This window comes from Lepus europaeus, chromosome 6 (assembly GCF_033115175.1).
Source record: "Lepus europaeus isolate LE1 chromosome 6, mLepTim1.pri, whole genome shotgun sequence".
NCBI classification, from domain to species: domain Eukaryota; kingdom Metazoa; phylum Chordata; class Mammalia; order Lagomorpha; family Leporidae; genus Lepus; species Lepus europaeus.
The window spans coordinates 90,356,234-90,365,798 of NC_084832.1; positions in this window are offsets into that span (position 1 = coordinate 90,356,234).

Sequence of the window (9,565 nt, forward strand, 5' to 3'; positions counted from 1 at the left end):
CAGGGAATGCCTGATTTGCCTTTGCCCTTAATCGTTAGGACTTAGCTGAGCAGGGGTTTTTTATTTCGTTTTGTGTGTGTGCTTTTTTCCTTACTTGAACTTGCATGATTGGATCTGGCCTTAGTCTTCTAACTGCTTGCTGTCAGCTCCGTCGCATTCACAGCTAACAGTGAATTTGGGCGTTTGAACGTCAGTGTGGCAGAGTGCACTAAGGTGCTTGTTTGGGAATGGTCCTGTCCATGTCAGCAGCCTTTACCCACATGTTAACAGGACGTAAAGTCAGTCTCCCCTCTGCACCCCCACCCCGGGAGAGTTTGAGCTTTTCACTTCCTACCCCGTGGCTCACTGTGCTAGACCTTGGTGAACCGTCATGAGCGGTCTTCCTGCGGCCCTGTCTCTGTGCATAGGTTCAGGCTCTGATGTGTGTGTAGTAGCCTGTCCGTGTCTGCTGCCGCTCATGAGCTCAGTTCCTTCCCCTGAAACACGGAATGAGGGCATCTCGTGGTAACTCGCAGGTGCAATGTTCCTAGTGCCCATCATAACTGGTTGGCTTTTTTTTCTTTTCCTTGTTAAACTTCAACCAGTGGTTCTTCAACTTTGCTACTCATCAACTCTCTTGAGAATTGCCTTTAGGAAATGCATGTGAAGTATTTTGGATTTGGCCACAAGAAGTCTATGAAAACGCAGTCTCCTGGGTGACTTCCCTGGGACTCACGCATGTGCACCATTGTTTGATGGTTTGTTATGCTGCAGGATGATCAGAGCAGCTCAGGGCTGTGTTCTGTTGTGTAACCTGAATGTAGTTTCCATATGTAAAGCCCTGATGACCTTCACAGCCAAACGCTTGCTGGAGAAAACTCTGGCCCCAAATCCTGAAACATCGCATTCGATCTGCAGAGAAATGCTTGGGGTTGAATGATTGCGTTTGATGCTGCATAGGGAAAATCCTGAGTTATTTTTATCAAGTTGAAGGCTTTTTTGTAACCACTACCTACTCTAGAAACAGACAATAACGTCATACTTTACACTCCTCATCCACACTTGAAAAAAACTCAACTTGCATTTCACGTTGCTGGAGTACCCTACAGCACTCAATAGGAGTGCTGGCATCGGGAATCTGTGTCAGATAAATACCTGGCTCAGTGGGCACCACCCTGGTGGTTTTTCAGCTTGCAGAGGCTCCTTAATGAGAATGAGACAAGGAATTCAGCAACCAGCTCACGAGTTCTCTCATTTTGCATAGATGGAATATATTTTTAAATGTAGATTTTTCTACTTTAGATAAAGTGTTACTGTTGCTATGACCTAGATTAAGCACTGTCATTTGTGCATTTAAAAAAAGAGAGAAAGAAAATGGAAGGAAAAAAATCCATCATTGCTTTAAGGTAGTTTAAATCACAGATTTCATCATCACAGTTTTTCATACTGGAATTTATAAATTTGTAAATTATCATTTTCCTATACAAACAGTTTTGTAATATCTTTTTTATTTTTGAATAAAATTGTTCTGTGGTATTCCTATTTACATGTCCAGCAGGAAGATGATTGCTTTTGTGGATGCATTAGTCCATGGTGGGGGGCGGGACCCCCAAACCGTGCTCCTCCGGATCGGACCCTCTCTGGCCTCTCAGCTTTTGGAAGGTGATTTGAAATCCTTGCTAGTGAACTGCCTGTTTGAGGGCACTTGAAAAAGTCCATGGGAAATGGAATACAAGTTTGTCTTGCTGCAAAGCATTTTGAAATCCATGCAAACAAGAGATCTTTGTAAAAGTTCATGGAAGTAATTACTATGAAAAAACTATGCATGGATTTCAAAATTTTTTGCACCAAAATGAATTTAGCTTCTTTTAAAAAAAAAGATTTTTATTGATTTGTTTATTTGAGAGGTAGAGGCAGAGAAAGAGAGAGTCTTCCATCCACTGGTTCACTCCTCAAATGGCAGCAACGGCCAGAGTTGGGCCGACCCAAAGCCAGGAGCCTGGCGCTTCTTCCAAGTCCTCCACACACATGCAGGGGCCTAAGGACTTGGGCCATCTTCTACTATTTTCCCAGGCCATAGCAGAGAGCTAGATCAGAAGAGGAGCAGTCCCCCATATGGGATGCTGGTGCCACAGGTGGAAGCTTAATCCACTATGCCACAGCGCCGGCCCTGAATTTAGCTTTTAATCCCAATTTTTTCCATGAACGTTTGAAAGTCCATTTGTATTTCTTAGGAAACACGAGTTTGAAAAGCTTTGGTGGGGCCGGTGTTGTGGAATTGCAGGGACAGCTGACACCTGTAACACTGGCAATCCCATATGGGCGCCTGTTCAAGTCCAGGCTGCTCCACTTCCAATCCAGCTCCCTGCTCATGGCCTAGGAAAAGCAGCCCAAGTGTTTGGGCTCCTGCCACCAACATGAAAGACGTGGATGAAACTCCTGGCTTTGGCCTAGCCCTGGCCATTATGGCCATCTGGGGAGGGAACTAGTGAGCACATGGAAGAGCTCTCCCTCTCTCTCTTTCTGTGTAACTCTTTCAAATGAATAAATCTTGAAAGAAAGAAAGAAAGAAAGAAAGAAAGAAAGAAAGAAAGAAAGACAGACTTTGGTATTGAAATTGTATCATGATCTCTTGAATTTTCTTTTCCCCTTCATTTTATAACACAAAGTGGGTTGGAACTAAAGAGAAAGGCTTGTGTTCCTTCTTTGCGGAGGCCAGCTGGTGCCCCTGCAGAGGCGTCCACTGGCGAGAGGAAAGGAGGCACTTCCAGAGAGCAGCAGCAGCACGGGCGTTCTTTGTTCACTCTGCCTTCTCGCCCAGTCGCTCCCTGCCTTTCTGCCCTCTCTGCCCCGGCAGCCCCCAGTAAAACTTGTAACTTTCAGATTTTGACAGAGGACTTTAAACTGCCGGGAACCATTTTTTTCAGTTTTAAAGTGACATGGAGCTCTCTTAGCGGCCGATGCCCTGTGTAAAACGACACCAGATTCCATGAGGCAAGGACAATGAATTCTCACCCCTTCCACAGGCCCCGCATTCCTGCGGACTTTCCTGCTGTCCACAGGGACTGGGTGAGCTGTGGTACCACACCTCCATCAACCAACTGCCTGCGAAAAAATAACTCAAAGCCTATAAGGCTTTCTCGCAAGAGGTTGGACGCATTTTGTAGTAATATCAGCAGCATGCAAGAGCACTTCAGGAAGTTCCTGGAAAAGTGAAATTAAAAGGTGAATTTGTTTTGGTGCAAAAAAAAAAAAAAAAAACTTGAAATCCTTGCACAGTCTTTTTTAATATGCATTTTCCATGAACTTTAAAAAAATATATTTTTTTAATTTAGTTGCAAGGCAGAATGACAGAGAAAGAGGGAGCGACAGAGAGAAATCCTCCATCTGCTGGCTGCAACAGCCAGGGCTGGGCCGGCATGAACCAGGAGCCTGGAACGCCATCCAGATCTTCCCAGGCGCATTAGCAGGGATCTGGATCAGAAGTAGAGCAGCCAGGACTCAAAACAGGGCTCCAGTGTGGGAGCCTGGGAGGCCCCTGCACCCCAACATGGGCCCTCCATGAACTCTTTGAAGACCCCACATATGCATGGATTTCAAAACTTTCTACACTAAAATAAATTTAGGTTCTAATTCCGTTTCTCACCAACTTGGATGTGCCCTTGCATTTTCATGATTACCACTGTAATTAAAGTCTATTTGCAGTTGGCTATCTGCCATCGTGTTAACGTCTGTCGGTCTGATTTTAACTCAAGAAGGTATTGTGTGATTTTTAAAAACACAAACTTGGAATCCAATAAAGATGTGAGTACAGCTTAAATTTCTCACCTGGTCGTCATGACATTAAATGACGGAATGAGCATGTCTAGAATCTTCTATAATGTCAAAACGTGTCAGTTAAGACCAGGTATGTGATGATGGAGATAGAATTGTGCCGAATCAAGTCAGCGTTCACGGTAACACTGGTTTTGTTACATTTCGGCCTGAGGAGGGTCCCCGAGGCTTCTACCCAGGAGACTAAGCAGGCCAGTGCGGTCCTTACATAAACCGCCAGTGGCATTTGAATTACTGTGATGAATGGCTGCTTCCACGTGAGCCTCTCCAGAAGACTTGCATTGCACACTGACAGCAAAACCACTCTTTCTAGAACCATGGGTGGTCTTCCGAGGGACGTTTCTGTTATCAGCCTGTAACAACAGAGAAACAACTCTTTATTTCCTTAATTTTTTTAAAAAAATTTACTTTGTTTTATTTGAAAGGCAGAATGATGGAGGGAGAGGAAGAGACAAATCTTCCATCTGCTGGCTCACTCCCCCAAATGGCCACAATAGCCTAGTCTGGGCCAGGCTGAAGCCAGGAGCCTGGAATTCCATCCAGTTTTCCCGTGTGAGTGGCAGGGGCTCAAGTTCTTGGGCCATCTTCTGCTGTTTTCCCAGGAGCATCAGCAGGGAGCTGGGTGGCAAGCAGAACAGCCAGGACTTGAACCAGTGCTCCCATACGGGATGCTGGCATCACAGGCATCAGCTAGACGCACTGTGCCACAATGCTGGCCCCTTTTCTTCATATAAAATGGCTTTAGCTCTTCTGACCTCAGACAGACAGACCTGTGTTCTATCAGTGTCATTGAGGACGGAACTTAATTAGCAGCACTGTGCACAGGAATTTTCCTTACCTGGGTTGCTTATGCTTGCTGGCCATCATCTTTTAGGGTTAAAGGCAGCTGCCCCGCAGTCATTCCCCCCATTGCCACCTGCACACATCAGATAGAAATGGTTTCCCTTGACGCTCTAAACACACAGGCGAATTCCCCTGAGAAGGCTCATTCTCGTTAGCGGCCATGTCCTGTGTTAATTTAGTCATCAACATACATTTGTATGGCAGCGGAGAGAATTTGCCTGAGTCCAAAGCAGTGCTAGGGCTGAAGCAGATAGTAAGAAATGTGAGGAGCCGGCGCCGCGGCTCAACAGGCTAATCCTCCGCCTTGTGGCGCCGGCACACCGGGTTCTAGTCCCGGTTGGGGCGCCGGATTCTGTCCCTGTTGCCCCTCTTCCAGGCCAGCTCTCTGCTGTGGCCCGGGAGTGCAGATGAAGGATGGCCCAAGTGCTTGGGCCCTGCACCCCATGGGAGACCAGGAGAAGCACCTGGCTCCTGGCTTCAGATCAGAGTGATGCGCCGGCCGCAGCAGCCATTGGAGGATGAACCAACGGCAAAAAGGAAGACCTTTCTCTCTGTCTCTCTCTCTCTCTCACTGTCCACTTTGCCTGTCAAAAATAAAAAAATTAAAAAAAAAGAAATGTGAGGAAGCCAGGTCTTTTGTATATTTTTAAATTTAATGTTAATTGCAAAGATGTTAAGTACAAATCCTTAGGCTCAGGGGAGCAGTGCCCTTCTAGGGCCAGCCAAGTCAAGTGTGGCGTTCAGCAGGCAGGTGAGAGTGACCGGGCCAAAGCTACCCTTGGAGAGACCCAACTAGTTCTGGGACTGGGGCAAATGGGCGTGAGGGGCAGGCAGGGTGCTGGCTGCAGGCTGAGATCCAGCTTCACGAGTGTCCCAGGTGCCCTGGCCACCCAGGGCTTCCAACTTGACGTTCTAGAGAACTGACACATGATGCCAGTCTTCCAGAAGCTTGGCCATTTACAGAATAAGCAGCACTCCGCCTCTCCAGGAGCAGGCCCCTTCTACCTGGACAGGAAACGGGCCCCAGCCAGGGTCAGAGGTGAACAGGCAGTCTCCAAGTAAAAAGCCCCATCATCCGGGTCACCTCAGGCCAGTTCCGACTTCCAGTGGACAGCGCTGAATGGCAGCTTTGGCTGAACCGCCTGCCGCCCTCACACCAACACTCGGCCCCTGAGAAGGGAAAGAACCGTGAGTCCATTGCACCCTTCCTGGGCCTGCAACCATCGGTCATGGCCTCCCCCCTCCCTGAGCCTTGGCCTCTGTGGGAGTCCTGCTGCCCCAGAGCCCAGGTCACCAGGTCTGAGTCGGCCTGTAGGGGGAGTGTGTGTGTGTCCACCCATCTCCCGCCAGTCACCTTCAGCAGAGCCCCAGTCTTGCCAGATCATTTTTTCTCAACTCCTTACTCTTCCTCTTGGAAATGCCACTGCTGATGGGTCTCAGCTGGCTGAGCAGCTCCTCCCCTCCCCCTGCAGTCCGAGGGTGGGAGACTGGCCCCTGGCTTGGGGGGCAGCAAGGTTTGAGCAGCCGGTGCCCGTTGCTTTGCAGCTCCCTGGCCTGCTGAGTCTTCTGCTCAAGGGGCCGAGGTCTTCCCATGTACCATTGGCTGTGGCTGCGGGGCCTGTGTGTTCCCCGCACCCAGCATCACTAAGCCATACAAAGCTCTGGCTGAGTTCAAGGCCTTATCAGATATTGTTTTATATAGTTTATATACATGAATACTTATGTATATATAAAAGAATGCAAAATATGCTTTTATTTATATACATATTCCATTTTATTTCTTTGACAGGCAGAGAGAGAGAGAGAGATCTCCCATTCACTGGTTCACTCCTCAAATTCTCAGAACAGCCATGGCTGGGCCAGGCTAAGGCCACTAGCCCAAAACTCAATCCAGGACTCCCACACAGCTGGCAGGGACCCTGGCACTTGGGCCATCACCTGCTGCTTCCCAGGGTGGCAGGCACTCCCATATGGGATGTAGGCATCCCAAGTGGCAGCTTCATGGATGCACTCCATGTGGCTATGCTAACCACAAATAAATGCACCGAGAGACAGCTGGGTTAGTAGATGTGCCAACCAGAAGCAGAAGTCACACATAAGGTTGAAGAAACCCAGAAATCGTCCCCATGACCCACAGCTGGCATTTGCCCCGTGGGCTCCTCAAAGGTAACAACTCCGGGAATAGCATGAACGGAGCTGCAGCTTTCAGCGGAATGAGTGCATTAATGCCCTTGTCGCCAAAACCCAGCATCGGGGCTGCGGAGGGGACGCGGGTCCACAGCGGTGGGTGGGGCTTAGAATGAAGGCATGTAGACGAAGTCGGTCCAGCTTCAGTTACTGCTTTCCCCTTCGCCCCACGTCCCTCACCACCTCTCTAAAGACTCCTAGACTCATCTCCTGCCTTGCAGCAGCACAGGCCCCAGTGGATGTGAGTGCTGGCCCCTCCAGGGTCAGAGGGCCATGGGTTCGAGTCTGACCAAGGCACACAAACAAGGAGAGGCAGGGATGGGGTGTGGGTGTGCAGCCCCTCGTGTCTTCCTGTAGACTTTGGGTTGCATTGAGGAATCTCACAATTAATGCTCACAGGAACACCTGCGCTTGGCTGTCAGGTGCAGCGACAGAGGCACACCTCTGCAAGCGTACTCTCCTGAGGTGGGGGCTGGGTGAGGAGGGGACAGGAGGCCAGGGCCCCCACCGTGGCTTCTTCGGAGAATATGATTTCTGAGACTATGAACCAGTCAACTACCCACAACTTTGTGGCTTCCGGGTTCCTCTCTGGGTGGGTCCCCGTCAGGTATCATGATAGAGATAGTAGGGGCGATTTTGTGTGTCAGCTTGGTGGGGCCAGATAGGTGGGTAACCACCCATCCCGAGGAGACTGACAGTTAAAGCAGCCAGCTGGAGTAAAGCAGACGGCCCTCGGCGATGAGGGTGGGCCTTGGGCAGCCAGTGGAAGGCCTGCCGGGCACACTGAGGCCCCCACAGGACAGGAAGCTCTATCTCCAGACAGCCGTAGGGCTCTAGCATGAACCATCAGCCCTTCCCTCGGCCCCCAGCTCACCCTGCAGATTTAAGACTTGCCAGCGCCGTGATTACAGGAGCCGATTTCTTAAAGTAACCGTCTCAATCAATCCACAGATATATAATGACAGATAGATGATAGATGGATGATAGACATTGTCGACGGCCACACCACCCTCAACGCGCCCAATCTCATCTGACAGATGATAGACACACACTCATGAATACATGTATATACATATATATATATATATATATATATACATACATACACATATATCCTATAGGTTGTTTCTCTGAAGAGCCCTAACACAGGGCTCAATCAATCAGTCCCCCAGACTAAACAGACACCAGCAGTCAAAACCCATGGCATGGCAACATGAGGGAAATGTCCTCTGCCGGGGGTCTCCAGGGGCTCAAGGATGCCTTACAAACCCACACAGCCCAGATGTTATCAGCCTGTCCATCTAAAAGTGCTGGAGCTGCTCTGCTTTTTGTTCAAACACACATCCCTTTTTGCTCCTCCCTGCTTCCCTCTCTCCCCTCCTCGAAGTTCAGATGAGCTCTCCACTCCCCATGCTTCTTACTGGGTGGGCTCTGCCTCTCCCCAAAGATGCAATTCTCCTTTTATGGGAAGAGCCTTGGCTCACGTTGGCTATGAAATGATGACTCCATATTTGTTCCAAAAAAAAAAAAAAAAGAGAGAGAGAAAGAAAGAAGGGATTCTGGAAGAATGACCCAAATGGGTGCTTTAGAGAAGAACCCTTAATGAGAATGCAGCATTGGCTTTTGTTACTAGACGTGGAAATCAGCCCATCCACGTACCTCCTCCCCGGGCTAAGAGCTCCTGAGTTCTCCCCATAAGCCCATCTCTGCAGCAGTGCAGGATGTGGATCCCCTGTGCGGTGAAGAGAGAGAGGCACAGACAGAGCCCGGGGGCATCTGTGAGTCAGGCAGAATCAGAGGTCACCTAAGTCCAGTAAAGGCCTGTTCCCTGCAGCTCAAAGCAACGGCCCTGCAAGCAGAGCTGCTTCCTCTCCCCCAAAGCCACGCCCATGCACCTACCTTTGTAAGTCACATGAGGGGAAATCATCTGGTTCCGTCCCAGAGGACAGCTCTGTGTAGTTCTCTGGGAGTCGGGGTCACGGCATCACCCAGGACATGTCTCCTATTGGTCTGAATGCCCAGTGCACTATTCCATAAGCAAACCTAGCCAGCTGGCCATATTCATCCTCCTGCAGGCAAATGGTACCAGGGGCCTGCATTTCAGAAAAGCAAGCTCATGGCCCAGAAAGTATTCCTCACTGTTTTGAAACACATTTGAGTTATCTCACTCGGCTTTTTCATCAAAATTCAATCCAGTCCAATCCATGGAGCAACCACACCAAGGAGATCCCAGCTCTTGAGATGACCCCAAAAGATGTCATCTTTTATTTTTTTTAAGATTGTTATTTGTTTGAGAGGTAGAGTTACAGACAGAGAAAGGGACAGAGAGAGAGAGAGGTCTTCCATCCACTGGTTCACTCCCCAAATGGCCCAGTGGTCAGAACTGGGCTGATCCAAAGCCAGGAGCCAGAAGCTTCTTCTGGGTTTCCCATATAGATGTAGGGGCCCAAATACTTGGGCCATCTTCCGTTGCTTTCCCAGGCCATAAGCAGAGAGCTGAATCAGAAGTAGAGCTGCAGGGACATGAACTGGCACCCATATGGGATGCCCGTGCTTCAGGTGAGGCTTAGCCTACTATACCATAGCACCAAGCCCCAAAAGATGCATTTGAAGAAGATTTAAGTAGCAGGACATTGTCAGAACGAGTTCTGATGTCCCAGCCAAGTGACATCTTTGAAGTATATGAATATTTATTTGGATAGTCAAGGCTTGTTTGTAAAAA